Source organism: Haemaphysalis longicornis, unplaced genomic scaffold, assembly GCF_048455015.1.
Source record: "Haemaphysalis longicornis isolate Haplotype H1 unplaced genomic scaffold, Haemaphysalis longicornis Haplotype H1 scaffold_1, whole genome shotgun sequence".
In the NCBI taxonomy this organism is placed as follows: Eukaryota; Metazoa; Arthropoda; class Arachnida; order Ixodida; family Ixodidae; genus Haemaphysalis; species Haemaphysalis longicornis.
In genome coordinates, this window is record NW_027526203.1 from 1460927 (window position 1) to 1477621 (window position 16695).

Consider the following 16695-nt stretch of genomic DNA (forward strand, 5'->3'; position numbering starts at 1 on the left):
GGTGGGGTGGATTAGTTCCCCGCGGCCTGCCTTCGCCATGCCCGCTCTTTCCCTCCGCTGAGGGGCAACCTCATCGCACTCCCCGCCCGCGCATGCGCAGTCCGGTCCCGCTACCCGCTAACCTTAGCGTAGCGTACGGGAGCCGCTATGCTAAAACTCGTTTTAGCATATCGTTACCGCGTTTGCGTTACCGTTTACCGGGTTTGCGGGAGTCGACTGCGCATGCGCGAGAGTTACCGTAAACGGTAATTTACCGGCACAGGCTTTACGTCGCCAGCGAGCTTCCTGAGCAGACGAAGTTTACCTTCGCGTGTTGATTAATGCAGGGCGGTCGGCGCTTTATGCTTGGTACGGCCGGATAAAGTAATCTTACTTGATGCTGTTTATTACGTGTTTCTTGCTAAATAATGCTCACGAAAGCGACAATCGACCATTTTTCTCAGATGGGTGAGCAAAATGGCCGTCCCTATTGGTTCTAAGCCTTGCCCGCCTCAAATAGTTCAGATAGGTTTCTGAGCTCGCAAAGTGCTTTTAGGCCTCCAAACTTGTGCTAGGCAAGGTAGTGTATGTTATTGAGTAATTGCTACGACATATTTTACTCATTTCTTGCCTAAATAATTAGCGCGGGGGCAAATTCTATTTCACTTTGATTCTAACTCTCCTCAGTAGATGGCGCCACCAACTCGTTTTCTTTTTAAAGCTCTACAGGTGATGGCTACACTATTCTCAAAACAACTACAGTTAGTGTGAATGTTTTACCTCAAAAGTGAAATATTCAAGTTACTTTAAACGAATGCAAATATATATGAGCAAGAGAATTATGAGTGATTCGCTTTGAGACTAATTCATCAGATGTCGCTACCTGCGCCTCGGCGGCCGGAATACGCGAACCGCAAACGGTGCTCTAAAACGTGCCCTACCGTTTTCAGCGGTAAACGGAAACTCAGGTTTCCGGTAACACGGTAAACGGTAACGCAAACACGGTAACGATATGCTAAAACTGCCTAATTGCCCGCACGTTCGACGCGTGGCAGCGGCGGAAAATATCTAGCAGGTTTGACGTATGCGGAGAGTGGGTTTTGGGTGCCAGGCGGGGGCCGTTCCGGCTACCGGAACGGGGAATCGCGTGCACAGACGCGTCCCTCTCCGCCCATGTGTCCCGACTGGCTGCGAATGTCCGTATGGTAAAGATGCTAGGGGACGAGTTGCACGAAAGAGAGTGTGATCGAGTCGTACACTCTCGACGGGAACGCCCGGAATGCCGCGGGCAGCACCGTGAGCCGCATCTTTCCCTGGCAGGCGAGCCCAGTGAAGTGTGGTGTTTGCGAAGGATGTACGAAGCACCGGCAGCACCACCGTACGAAAGACGTTTATTGTACTTAACACATCAAACATATACATAATAAGGTCCCTGAAATTACTTTTAGGAACCTTAATACATAAAGCACAGACGCGCCCCCTGGGGGTGAAAGAACACAAAGGCCGGTGGCCGGCGCTCTCGGGACGGCCGATGGGGACGCTGCACGGCCGGAGATGCTAGTGATCTCGTAGATCTCTGTAGCACGCCAGGAGACCGCAGTTGCGGCCCAGGAGAAGGCGGCCGCGGGACGGCAGGCTTCGGTACAGGCAGCTGCGGATCAGGAGTAGGCGATACGGCAGACTGCAGTACGCCAGTAGGCGGCGGCTGCGACCCGGGAGAGGGCGGCGGCGGCAGGGCAGGCTGCGGCACTCGAACCGGAAGCTGCGGCACAGGTAGCTCCGAACGTTGGTATGGTGAACCCGTGGCCCTCTCGGGAACCCGGGACAGCTTGGAGACGTTCCATGTGCGGCCATCTGCAAGTCGGAAAGAGGCAGGTCCCCTCTTCTCCAACACTTCAGTTGGCGAGGAAAAGGAGCGATCCCCCTTGAAGAGAACGGACGGCTTCTTGAATCGAACGAAATCACCCACAGCTATCTTCGGCTCCTTAGCAGCTCTCCTCCGATCCGTGTACTCCTTGCTGCTTTGCTGTTGAAGCCGGACCCTTTGGCGCAGTCGCGCCAGTTCCTTTACTGGGTCTTGTGCAAACGCTGGTGCCGAAAACCCCACGACATCCAATCTGGTTCGGGGCATTCGCTCATGGAGCAGAACTGCTGGCGCAACCCCAGTGGTAACCTGCGGAGTACAGCGGTGAATAGCGAGGTAGTCCGTGACTGCTGTGTGGATAGGTCGCCTTTTGAGGAGTGAAACTTGGATGAAGTTCTTCAAAGTTCGATTGAACCTCTCGACTTGCCCATTCGCCTGGGGGCAGTATACAGACGAATGCGACAGCTTGATGGCTCGGTTTTGAAGAAAGGTGATAAATTCACGCGACTGCGACCCACTGTCGCAAACAATCTCCTCCGGGTATCCTTCACGGGCAAAAACACTGGTTAAGAAGTCTTTCACGGTGCTTGTGGCCACTTCGCTGCAAAAATATATCTCTGGCCATTTGGAATGGTAATCGACCAGCGTTATAGCAAATCGGCTATTGTGAGGTGCATGTTCCAACGGGCCAACAATGCCTAGGCCTAGTTTCTGCCATGGCCTTTCAGGCCAGCCAACAGGCTGCAATGGCGCTGGCGATGTTTTGGCGGACTTATCTGCCTCCAGGCAGATGTGGCAGTTTTTCACGGCAGATTCAGCTTGCTTGTCCATTCGTGGCCACCAGAATAGCTCACGAAGTCGCGCCTTTGTGCGCGTGATGGCCGGATGTGTCTCGTGGGCGACGGCGATGAACTGAGCCGTGAGCGAGGACGGAACAACGAGTCGCTCTGCGCGCAGTAGAAGGTCATCAACACCAGAAAGTTCTTCGCGCACAGAGTAGAAAGGTTTTGCCTCCTCTGGTACGGACTTTTGTGGTGGCCAAGAACCGAGAACGAACGACTTGACCGTTTGCAGACAAACATCGTTGAGGACGCCTTGCTTGAATTCTTCCTTCGTCACGCAAGCCGGCTCGATCAACGACACAATTTATTCTTCCTTTGCCAGCTCTGCCTCCGCCGTCGGAGCTGGCAGCCGAGAAAGCATCTGCCACTGTGTTGGTGGACCCCTTGCGGTACTCGACAGTGAAATGCCTCGAGCTCAAATAAAGTTACTACTACTACTACTACTACTACTACTACTACTACTACTACTACTACTACTACTACTACTACTACTACTACTACTACTACTACTGTAACATAAGAGTCGTGCACTCCAGCGTGCAATTCGGAGTGGCCTTCTTCCACGTCCTTGCGACGACAGCAACGACACCAACGCCTGATGGTCCGTTCGAATCTTGAAATGGCGACCCCCAAGGTAAGTGTGCCATCGTTCGCACGCCCAAATGCATGCCAATGCTTCGCGTTCGCCGACCGAGTACTTTCTTTCCGATGATGACAAGGTACGAGACGCGAAAGCAACTGTGCGGAGCTCGTGGCCATTTTGCTGCTGCTGGACGGCTCCCAGCCCACAGTCGGAAGCGTCGGTCGACACGATGGCTGGAAGTGTGGGATCGAACATGTGTAGAACTGTACTTGAAGAGAGTATTTCCTTGACCCTCCGAAAACTGCTGTCTGCTTCGACTGACCATATGAATGGCTCATTCTTGCGAAGCAGGACGCGCATAGGCTCGACCACCTGGACCAAGCGTAGAACGAACATGGACTAGTATTCTACAAGACCCAGGAATGAACGGAGGGCGGCAACATCTCTTGGCACTGGAGTGTTAACTACCGAGTCTACTTTTTCTCAAAGCGGCGAGATACCTTGCACCGTGACCGTATGACCTAGCAAAGCAAGTTCTGGAACGTCGAAGAGGCATTTGTTGTTCAATTTCAGGCCCGCGTCCTTGACTTTCTGCAAGACCGTCGTTATATGTTCGAAAGATGTTCTTCTGCACTTTTGCCAAAGACTATCACATCATCAATGTAGAACAACACACCAGGGCAGCCATCGAGAATTGTGGCCATCATCTGAAATGCCGCTGGCGCAGAAGCTAACCCAAAACAAACTCTTTTGAACCGAAAAAGGTTTTCATGTGTAATGAAGGCCGTCAGGTTCCTGCTGTCAGGGTGCAAAAGAACCTGATGGTAGGCAGAAGCCAAGCCAAGTTTTGAGAAGTGTGTCGCCCTTATCAAGGCATGAAGAAGTTCCTCTGTATGAGGCAACGGGAAGCTGTCTGGTACAATAGCCTTGTTAGGCTCCCGAAGGTCAACACAAATCCTGATGCTGCCATCTTGTCAACGACAACAATGGGCGAAACCCATTCAGAAGCATCGACACGTTCGATGATGTCAAGGCTCAACAACCTGTGAAGTTCATCTGACACTGGTTCCCGAAGTGAATATGGAAGACGGCGAAGCTTCGAAGATACCGGTTGCACGCCTTGCCGAATCTTGATACGATGCGTGAACCGCTTAGCAAGGCCCAACTCAGGACTGAAAAGTGAATCTAAGTCGTGTGCCAAGGCTGGCGGAAGGTTTGCTTGCCTGGGTTGCTCTATTGACTGCGTTGGAATGTGACGAAGTGTCGGGTCATTGACACGCGGCGGCGGGGCAACGGACGTGTGCAGGCACTCGAGAGTGGAGCCCTGAATTTAAAAGATTTAAGGCCTTAATGCCGTCAAGGCCAATCAGAGAGGTTCCTTGGCGGACGATGTAGAAAAGAAGTGATGCAGAGCGCCCTTTAAATTGAACGTCTGCCTGGAAACAGCCTAGCACGGAAATTGGGCGCTTAGAATAGTCAAGTAAGGTGACCTGCGGAGCTGGTTGGAGCAAAACGCTTTGAAAATATCGGCGAAATTCTTGCTCTGACAGAATTGAAACAGACGACCCCGAGTCAACAAGGAATGCCAACCTGATATCCGCTGCGCGCACTTGTATGTAAATTGCGCTGCGAGCGGGATGCTGCACAGTCAAAACTTTCTCACAACTTTCACCTGACAAGGCATCGTCATCGAACCCAACTTCACGAACCCTTCCTTGCATTTGTCGCTTGCGGTTGCATACTTTCTGAAAGTGGCCCTTGATACCGCAAAAGAAACACTTCTTTCCCTGCGCTGGGCACTGCGACGCTGATGCGCGGTGATTCCGCGAGCCGCATCGGATACAGTGCGGTGAAACGGACCGGCTATCTCTGTCTCGCCGAGGGGGGCGGGGCCCCTGCGACGCACGTAAACCGCTTGCGCTTGGAAAGTTCTACTGGAAATGCTCTTGTGGCTGTGAATTGAATTTTCGCGAAGAATGCGAATACTGGGGACGACGCCGTACAGAAACAGGCTCGACCGAAGCAGAAAATTCCTTCAGCTCTTCAGCTGCTTGCTCAAACTGAAGAGCGATTCGCACTGCATGCGCTCTCGAACGAAAGGGAGGAACCCTCGAGCAGCAACCGCTCACGTACGCGGTTGGAAGCAACGCCGGCAACAAATCGGTCCCGCAGAGCATCATCTTGTGAAGCGAACGAACAATGCGAAACGAGCTCCCGTAAAGCAGCAACAAAGTCATGAACGGACTCGCCTGTGTGCTGGCTGCGGCGGTGGAAACGATGACGCTCGACGACGACGTTGCACGACGTCGAAAACTGCTGCCGTAAGGCGACGAGAGCAGACTCGTACTCGTCAGTAGCGGGCGCGGGAGGTTTCTCTTGTACTGCCGGTGCTGCGGCGCTTGCTGGTGCTGGTTCTGCGGCGCTTGACCCCAGGGGCGGATACAGACTTTTTCTGAGAGGGGGTCAGCTCCAATCAGTGATGATGATGAGCAGGGGGGGAGGAGGAGATGGAGCCTTATTTATTCACTGAAATTTCGGGAAAGCAAAAACACAAGGAATACAACAAGTCATCAATTCACCTTTTTCTGCGACCTGAGTGGTCATATCTTCTTGGAGGTTTAAATTCAAAAATTAAGGGAGGGGTCTATACATCCGGACCCCCCCTCTGGATCCGCCAATGCTTGACCCTGCAGGTAAAGACCGGTAAACACGCTGCCCTTCCGCCCCCAAACAATGCAGAAGAATGGCCTTGCGTCGCTCTGGTGGGAACTCAGCTGCTCCGGACGCTAGAAGGTAGACTGTTAAAGTCTGCTCCCACTCCTCCAGGGAAGTGACGGACGGCCGGACGCTGGGAGGAACGGTGGTGGCGGAGCAAGGCTGGAGAAAGTCATGGCGGTGCAGATCCGGACGGCACTCGATGCTGAAGGTAGCTTGACGTGTTGTTATCCCATCCTCGTCGCCAATGTAGTGTTTGCGAAGGACGTAAGAAGCACCGGCAGCACCACCGTACGAAAGACGTTTATTGTACTTAACGAATATATACATAAAGGACAGGCGCGCCCCCTGGGGGTGAAAGAACACAAAGTAAGTCGAAACTGAATATAACAGGGAGCCCACAAAGGAAATGACCCGCCGCGGTGGTTCAGCGGCGAAGGCGTTGTGCGGCTTCGCGGGTTCGATTCCCGGCCGCGGCGGCCGCTTTTCTGATGCAGGCGAAAAGCAAAAACTGCTGTGTGTACGAGATTTCGGCGCACGTTAAAGATCCCCACTGATTTCCCAGGTGGTCGAAATTAATACGGAACCCTCCACTACGGCGCGCCTGCGTTGCGTCGGCGCGTTCATCCTACAATCAGACAATTAAAAAATGTGCTTACAAGAAAATTTAGGCTGCCGTATGCATTTTTCGTGGCAAACCACTGAAGCAAAGCGCCGTGCGGTTTTGTTTTTATTTATTTCTGTTGAAGCGATCCCCGCTGCATGCACTTACAGATGCGACGAAGAGCAGAAAACACTTGACAGGTTTTGTTTTGTTTTGGTGTCACGGGCCTTCATGACGTCAAAACACCGCCATTGGCTCAGGACCTGGAAAAAGAGTTTCCCTGCAGATGTCCACAAGCAGATGACCTTGGGTGAACCATATTGTATGGACATATCACATGGATGTCCTGGAATGATATTGGACATTATGGCCATTTTGATATCCACTGTGCTTTCGTGGACAAATTTCGTATTGTCGGGCAACGACCCGTCGGCGGCCTACCGACTAACTTCTAGGCACCACAGACTAAAACTGGGCCGACTGATTCTGTCGGAGCGTCAGCGAGCCGTGCAGTGGCGCAGTCAAGCCAAGCCATCACGACTGAGCGTCATACGAAACGTCATATATAGGAAATCGGCAAGGAGGATGCAGACAGGAGGACAGCAGCCATGGACGAGACGAACGCGACCCGTGCCACACGTACACAAAAAATGACATTGTGCTTAAGGCCTTACGTTTTAATGCTGCTACACGCAAACATGGAATGCCATTCGCTTTTATGTTGTTTTTGCTTAAGGATCGAGTTCCGCACAACTCATTCACCTTCACGAACGCCTTAAATCTGCCTACTCTCGAACGCGATGAGCACCAAATGAAACCAACGAAACTCACAGACGCGGAAACGTAGGTGAACTTCGAAATAAAACGCTTTTTTTGTGCACTCTTGGTAGCGAAGTTCTGAAGAAGACTAAGTTAACTAAAACAGCGGCAAAAGGCAAAACATATCATGTTACTACATATAGTGCCTAGAATATACGGTATATTCTAGGCACTATAATGTTACCCATCGCGTTAATTTTTTTCGGATTTGGCAACCGCTGGCACAGGACGGCCGCTGCTGAAGCCACTTATAGAAACGGCGGCTCACATCATTTTCAAGAAAACACTATTTCCCGTAATGTTTTCTTCACAAAAACATTTTTAACCCGTGTAAGACGTTTTTCTGTACGTTGAAGACTTCTAAAATAAGAGTGAATGTCTCTTTTTGGTCATGATCACCATCATGCCCAACACCTTTAATGCCTTTGCGTTTTCGCGTATAGCACGGCTCGCCTAATTTATGTCATTCGGTATGTTAAGGCCTTAAACAACCCAATGTCATTTTTTGTGTACGTGTCCTCCCTCTGTCCTCTTTCTTCCCTCTCTCTCTCTCTCTCTCTCTCTCTCTCTCTCTCTCTCTCTCTCTCTCTCTCTCTCTCTCTCTCTCTCTCTCTCTCTCTCTCCTATCCTTTGAAAACCCCACTCCCCATTCCCTGGACAGGGTTGTATGAGGGTGAATTAGCCCGTTGAGTTCAATAAAATCACCAGTGCTTTTTTCTTTTCTCCTTTCTGAATAACCACAACATTAAGGCGTGTAAACGCAGCGACTCGACTGCAATTTGCCCTCGTAATTACTAGCGAAGAAATGTGTTCGTATTAACATCGCGGGATTAATCCCACAATGTTTACTAATCCATCCACTGTCCCTTCAAAGGATCGAGGTCCAGAAGCATACCTCTCGTGAACCTACTGCATCCCCAGTAGACAAGCTTGTGTGATGAATCTTACTTTGGATTCGGATACGAGGCCCCGGGGGGCCTCCCAAAAATTTTCCACAGCCGACGGTATCACACGTCACCCAGGCGGGTCATCATGTACAATTTCTATATTATCATTTACACCTCTTGATACATGTAAGGAAGGAATTTTTATTTTCTCTTGTAACAAAAGGAAGTACAAAACACTCGTGGTTACACTTTTCCACGTTTACATACTCGGTCCGTCCGTTACATTGTAGGACGACATCTCTCCTTGCTATTAACAAAGCAGATACGAAATGAGTGAAAAACTAACATTGCATGAACACGAATGCAAATGACATACACTTCTTGGTACATAAATTGTGCACTGAGAGGACAGCCTGTGTCCCGGGAGGGGGGGGAACTACTCCCCCACCCCAAGCACCAGCTCCCTTTACACAAGACGTTTCATTTACTCGGGTCTTCCTTGCTACATACGCAACTTCAAAACATTCAAATGCAAAAACAAATACAAAAGAAACCGACCATTGGTTTGTTGACTGTACCGCATACACTTATTTGGCCCACCTTCCCATTTGGGGCCACAAAACTTATTGGATACTCTGAACATGACCTTTGTTTACATAATGCAATTGGAACTGCCTTTCAATTTTTTTCAATTTTTATTCATGGATGTATACATATTGACATATGGGTTGTAATACAGACGGAGGTCCCAAGACCGAAGCCGTACGCGGGACCTCCGATGACGATACACAAAATATTACGAGCGACGTTAAAAAAAATAAAAAGGTATACAGAACTATTGAACCATAAAGAAGTACATATACAAAGCCAAACTATAAAACTATACAGAACTATTGAACAATACATGACTATGTTTTCAGAGACAAAATATAAAACTAAATAGAACTTTAGATACAGTTATAACAAGTAGTAGATTTCAAGCAAAATATAAACAACGAGATACAATAAAAAATGGAACATTAATATGCCACAAGAAATTTAAATGTCAAGCAGGTAGTTCCTAAGTACAGTTTTGAACTTATAGAAAGAATTTGTTTTAATATAGCTGGGTAAAGAATTTGGCAGTAGCAACACAATCACGCGGTTTACATCCGCACCACATGGCTTACACCCGTAAAAACGCAAGTAAGCGGCTTACATTTGCGAGCCCGCTCACTTTGTAGTAGAGTGAGGCACCAAGTGCACAGGTGCAGGAGGAGAGTCTCCCCCGCCCGAGGCGCCTGCGCCTTTTAAAAGCCTCCCCTTATGTTCCCGTAAACTTGACCCGTACGTTATTGGGGTGCAACTCAAGTGCACTCCCCTTTATGATCCTCCCGTTATTTCCCTGAAATGTAGCCCATGTATTGGAGTGCGGCTCAGGCACACCCGCTTTTATAAGCCTCCTTTTATGTTCCCGTGAAGCGTAACCCGTGTATTGGAGTGCAGCTCAAGTGCACTCGCCCGTTTTGAACCTCAATGAAAGGACAAGACCATTTTCTCAAGAATTCTTCTTCCCCTAAGAAGAAGAGCCCTGCTTCCAGGTTTTCGGTTAGTTTTGTGTGCATGTGGATCAGTAAGTTCCACTGGTTACGTCGGGGGCGTGATTGCTTAACAGCAATATGCCTGTTTATCCACAGTACATAAAGACCAATCGTTATGATAAGCACAGCGAGAGGGTTTCTTGGGCACCGTCTGCCCTCCAGGAAGTCCCGAATGCGGAGTTGTCTATATGCCCTACTCACTATAAGCCAAAAAGTTTTGGCGACTGTACATTGGACCATTGCGTGTTCATTTGTCTCCCTCTGATTACAGTGCACACACTTGTATTTTGTTGTTGTACCCCATCTCCTTAAGACCGTTCTCGTCTGCAAGACTGACCACCCATACTTCCATGTTACGTCTTGGGCTTCGCCCGGTACATTTGCATTGATTAGCGTGCGCCAAGGAAAGTTCTTTTGTTTCTCTTCTAGGTTTTCAGGACTCGTCTCATCTAATTTCTGAGCCAGTTCTATGTTCCTCATATCTTCTACTTCTCTTTGTGAGTTATGTGTGGTTAGCTTCTTATATGCTGCTATTACTTTGGCGTAAAAGGGGGGTGGCTGAGTTGCCTTGGGCCCATCCGGAGTATGCTGGGGAAATAACCTAGCTTGCGCTCCCAAGAAGTATACACAGAGCTGCCTTGCTGGATGCCCCGTCTGCAGATCAAGGACCCTAAGAACACTTTTCAAAGCATAGGTCGCGGCATAATTGGTTACAGAGGGGATGTTCCACCCCCCGAATTGTCTGGGCAGGCCCAGTTTCCCGGTTTTGACCAGGGCTGTTTTATCCGACCAGAACAGGCGCAATACTTCAGATGTAATTTTAACCGCTATGTATCGAGGAAGGGCAGCTGTCCCGGCTATATACCATACTTTCCCTGTAAAAACATTTATGCCAGATACCTTTTAACCGCGTATGGAAAGTCGTAAGCTAAGGCTTCGTTTACATCCTCCCTGAGTTGTTTAAGTGTCTGGTGCCATGTCTTAAGTGATACCCCGCTTGACGTGTAAGTAACTCCGAGGATTTCTACATGTGTGACTACTGGGATGCCATATACAGTCAAACTCCGCTACAACGAAATTCACGGGGATCGCGAAAAATTTCGTTGTAGCGAGAATTTCGTTGTCGCGGAAAAATCAGTAAATAAAGAAAACAGGGCAGGCGTCTAACTGGCGTCGTGAAATCTCCCACCTACCTTTTCGCCCCAATGTTGCCAACTTGCTTGGAGCTCGCTCCGCCAAAAATAGCACCCTTTTTATAGCACGGAGTTTATATATCGTAATTTGCGGTCACAACGCGTCTCGCGGCGCTTAGACCAGCGTTGTAATATGCGCGTCGTACTCGTGGAGATCCGCGCAAAAGCAGGCGTCGTGAAATCACAGCGCGGAGTTTATATTTTAATTTGCGGTCACGGATATGCACAGGATATGCACGACACTCTGGGAGCATTTTATTTCCAAAACTTGAAAAAATCGCAGATTTTTGACTGTTGATTTTGACTGTTGATCAAAAATCGCTGATTTTTGACGGCTATCCATTCAGGGGGCCCCGGTCACGTGAGCAGCAAGGTCAGTGCTCTCGCCGGCGGGCCCCGCCGGCGGGTGCCGGGCGAGCGCGAGAAAGGGCGAGAAGCGGTTTCCACCTCCTCCTCCGCCGCCGCCGCCGCCGCTTTTGAGCGCCGTCGGCGCCGGTAATCCGGACATCGAGAAGCGGCAGCTTCTCGATGTCCGGATGTTCGGAGAAAATGTTGCTACTATATAATTTACATTGTTAGAACTTATCAAAATTAGTTAGAGTGGTTCAGTCCGTTGCAGATCGAGTGACTTGTGTCCCGGGAAAATTTCGTTGAACCGGGAGAACAATAAAAAAAGTGGTTCGTTGTGGAGGGAGTTTTAATACATTGGGGCCTATGGGATGCGGGCGGGAAATCGAAAAACCTTCGTTGAAGCGGGAATTTCGTTGTAGCGGAGTTCGTTGTAGCGGAGTTTGACTGTATGTGTTGTTTTTCTAATGGACTTAGGCTTAAGGCTTTACTTTTTGTGCAATTTAGACTTGCACCAGCTAACTCGGAATACTCCTCAAAACAATTAAGTGCATGCACTAAACTATCTTCGTCCCTTAGATACAAAGTAACATCATCGGCATATGCCGTTACTTTAACTGTCTGACTCCCTGGAAGCTGTAAGCCTAGGATATGCGGGTTATTTTCAACATTTTTTAGGAACGGTTCTATTGCTAGAACAAAAAGTAATGGGGAAAGTGGGCACCCTTGTCGTACCCCTCTTGCTACGCTCAGACTAGTTGCTACCTGCTTGTTTACTACTAGATCACTCTGCATGTTTTCATAAAGGATTACTAATATATTAATAAACTGTTGTGGATATCCGAAGGCTGTTAAAGTTGCAAAGATGTAGTTGTGTTCTACTCTGTCAAACGCCTGTGCTTGATCTAAAGAGATGAGCCAGCCTCTAGCCTGTCTTGTTTTGGTGTACTCTATTATGTCTCTGTTTAACATGTTTAAGGTTTGACAGTTCCTGTCTGTAACTGAGCAGGCTTGCCACGATGTTATCACTTCCGGCAAGGTAAGTTGCAGTCGTCTTGTTAGCACTGATGCAAGTAATTTGTAATCCGTCCCCAGTAACGTGATGGGGCGCCAGCTTGTAGGTTCGTTCCAAGACCCGGCATTTTTTGGTATTAGGATAATCCTACCTCGCTTAAAGCTGCGGGGTACTGTGTGCGTTGTGAGAACGTCATTTAGTACTGCACATAGGAAGGGTCCAAGAAGGTCCCAAAATGTGCTGTAAAACTCGACTGGCAATCCATCCACTCCTGGCGCCTTGCCTTTGTGGAGTTGCTTCATTGACTCTGTTAATTCTTTTAATGTAATCGGAGCGACTAAGCGTACAAAGTCCTCATCTGGTAATTGTGGAAGACTTGCTAAATAGGGGCTAGAGGTAATGCTACCGATGTCTCTGGTTGTCTCACTAGAGGTCATTTCCTGAAAGTAGGAAATGAACCTGTCGATGTCCCCTGGTGTGAGATTTGCTTGGTTTGACCTGTTTGCTTCAGCTTTCAGCTGCCTGTTTCGTTCGTACCTCAAGACTTCAGGGTTGGCACTGGGAGATTGTCTGGTTCTATGAACATCGGCAGTGGTGGAGTAGAGCCTGCTTAATCTGGAGTGTCTCAGTTTTAAATCTTTAAGGTAGGTTTGCATTAGCAGTGTTGCAGGGTTGCCTCGTTCTATTATTCTTATTCGTTTTAAGATGTTTGTTATCTCATCTGACTGCCTGTGTCTGAGCTTTTTTCCCTCGTCAATGCAGAGGGTCTTCCATTCCACTTTTAACGAGTCCCAGTCGTTAACTTGCCTCCCTTCGATTGACGCTGCTGTTCTGTTTCTTAGGCTGGCTTTGCATGTCCTGTCATATAGTATGCGAGTGTCCAGCTGCCAGGCTTGATTATTGCTTGGGTTTCCTTTGCTAGCTATTTTAATTCCCACAGGGCTGTGGTCCGAGATTTGCGGAAGGGATGCTGCAGCTTCCACTATTTCGCACTCTGTGACAATGTCTGCCAGAACCGAGCTAACGTAGACTCTGTCTAGTCTACTTTTCGTCCTTCCTTGTTGCCATGTGTACTGCACCGTTGTTCCGTGAAGGAGTACGTGTGCGTCAATTAAATTAAAATGAAGTATTAACTTGTTTAAATCCCGTCCTTGGTAATCTACTCTATGTGAGGGCCCTATTCTGTCATCCTGGTTTAATACACAATTAAAATCTCCAAGGCATATGACATGCCGGTTTTCGAGAAACAGATATTCTATATTTCTGAAAAGGTTTTTCCCAGTGGAGGGGTATGGGGGAGCATAAATATTAATTAGGCGGTATCGGTCACCACTCCAGTTGAAGTCCAAAACTGTTATTCTACCTTCTGTATCAAAGGTGAAGTGGCTATTGTGCCAGCAAGGATGTATTAAGGACTATTATGCCAACTCCACAAGAGTTCTGCAATGGGAAAGAAAAGATGCCCTTATTGTCATGCTGAGTCTCAAATTTTTGGACATCCTGAATAGATTTGATATTTGATTCCTGTATGCACAGTATGTCACATCTGATTTGTTTCGCGAGGTCTATCATTTGCTGCTGTTTGGAGGGCGATCTAAAACCCCGAACGTTCCAAGTCCAAATGTTCCGATGGTGTGATAAAAGTAAGAGGAAGACACTCAGGACGTCACCCGCAATGAGATACCAAACTGCTCATGTAGAAGTTCGAAATAAGTAAAAGTGTACCAATGGAACGCAGTAAATAGTACAAATGTCTATTTGTATTGAAAGAAAAGCCCCCTGCGCACACTTTTCTTTACTTAAAATTTGTTTTCCTTGTATATACTGTAGAAAAATTGTTTTGTTTACTGAAAATAAAAATTGGTTTCAAAGGAGCGACGTCGTTAATTAAGCTAAACAATTTGCGCCTGTTCTTAGCATGGACGCAAGCAAAATTCGCGTGATCATACTCTTGTTTGTACCATTTTATACTATCATATGATAGTATGATACGAAGGATGGGGCTCCATAGGGCTACTTGGCTGCGCCCCTACCAGCAGTAAAGAAAAAAAAACGCATTTGGGCGGTGGCAAAGTGGTCTCGATCTAGAATCGTGCCCACTCGCTGAACGTTGCGGGTTCAATTCCCGGTGAGGTCAGCCTTTTTTTTTTGAGCGGTTTTTTTAAGGGGCATGGTTTGCGTATCTCATTCGCGAATCATTTTCTGCGTGATTTTGAGAAGCAACTACCTTTGTATGGAATTGTGTGAAAACAGCGAGTGGCTGGGTGGCTCCTAGGCGCCACAAAAATCAATTTTACTTTTCTTGCACCCAGTTTCTCGAAAATGCGGTACCATGTACGCATTAATATATGTATATGAATATTCTACGTGCTACAGAGGTCTTTTCGCCGGGGGTTCATCCATAACATCCGCATTATTACTGCCGCGGCGGTAGCGAACTAACCTCCTTGTAGCGAACACAGCTCTCTTCTTTGACCGTGATCCAACAAGTTGTGGAGTATACACAGCTGCAGCGCACACGCGAGCACGTACGAACGGCTTCAGTCGCGGCAGCGGCGACATGACTAGAGAAAGAAAGAGATCCCCGCCGGAAAGGAGAGGCGGCGGAGTGGAGAGAGAGAGAGAGAGAAAATGACTTTATTGAATGTTCCTGCGGAGGGAGGGGGCTACGGCCACGCAGGGCCGGCCTCTCCTAGACGAGGGTCAGGTCGTTCCCGACAAGCTGCTGCTGCCTGTGCGGGGCTGCAGGCCACGGCCCACACAGTGTGCACGCTGTGGCCGCCTTGACCATGTGACGGCCTGCTGCAGGGGCAAGGAGAGGTGTGCGCGCTGTGGTGGGGGCCAGACTGCTGAGCAGTGTACCGCCACTGCCCCCCGCTGCTCCAACTGTGGTGGCGCGCACACCGTCGACAACCCCCGTTGCCCCCGCTGGCAGCAGGAACGTCGGGTGGCCACAGCTATGGCACGGGCACCCCAGCCTGTGCCCCGTGCTGTGGCTGTTGCGTCAGTACGCACTGGCCAGCAGCTCCCGAACTACGCCGACATGGCCAGGCGCCGTTCCAGCCCGCAGCAGCAGCACGGCACTCAGCAGCAGCAGCAGCACCACAGCAGCCCGCAGCAGCAACCCACCACCAACCACGGACTGCCGCAGCGGCAGCGGAAGTCAGCCCGCCGCCCCCCTGCCCCGCAGCCCATGGACCAGCAGCTGCCAGCAGGCCCCACCGCCCCCAGCCAGGACCAGCTGGTGCCAGTTCTCCTGGCCCTGGTGCAGAGCCTGGTGGGCCGCCTGCCTGCTGCCGACCCCGCCCGCCTGGCTGCCACTGCTGCCCTGGCATCCCTGACCCCCACTCCAGCCCCCCAGCATGGCTAGCAGACCCTGCAGGACAGGCCAGAGGCCACGCATCCTGCAGTGGAACTGCAACCATCTGGGGCCACGCCATGCAGAGCTGGTGGACCATCTGCTGCGGGAGCAATTCGACGTGATGGCACTTCAGGAGGCGTACGTTCGTGGCGACTCCCCGCGCCTGCCAGGGTACGTGTGCTACCCCAGCCCCACCGGCTGCTCCCGGCGCTCCTGCCCCGATCACCCCTGCCTCGACGTCACCCACGCACCAGGGAAGTCGCACGCAGCCGTCTACGTGCGGGCCGCACTGAGCCACGCCCCAGTCAACCTGGCCTCGGTCACTGAGGGCATGGGTTCCACGGACACTACCGTGGCCATTGTGTACGTGCGGCCAGCACTTCCCTGGGACGGCACGGCACTGCGTCGACTGCGGACACTTCTGCGCCCTGATGTTGTGGTCTGTGGGGACTTCAACGCCCGCCACCAGGCCTGGGGCAGCTCCCGCTCCACGCGCCGCGGCCGAGACCTCCTGGACGTCGCCACCTCCTGCGGGCTGCTGGTCATCAACACCGATAGCCCCACCTTCGTGCGCCCTGGCCCATGGGGCACCACCGTGCAGACGCACATCGATCTGACCCTGGTGTCGCAGCGGTTGCCCTACTGCTGGGAGACTGCCAGCAGCACCTGGGGGTCAGACCACTACCCCATACTGGTCACCCCCAGGGATGGCCGCAGGCGTGCTGACACCAGGGTCTATGCTGTCATCAGTTGGGGCAACTTCTGCAAGGAGGTGGCCAAGTGCCTGGAGGACCCGGAGCCCGACTTCCTGGCAGCTGTCGTGCGGAGTGCCGACAAGGCAACGGTACGAGGGGAGGTACCCCTCTGCACGGCACTGCCAGACCTGGAGCTTCTTCGGCTGCGGG

General features: G+C 50.4%; 1 pseudogene; it reads right to left on the reverse strand.

Moving 5' to 3' along the window:
• Nucleotides 1-1637: 1637 nt before the first annotated feature.
• On the reverse strand, nucleotides 1638-7594 carry LOC144155485 (uncharacterized; annotated as a pseudogene).
• Between the last annotated feature and the right edge of the window lie 9101 nt (nucleotides 7595-16695).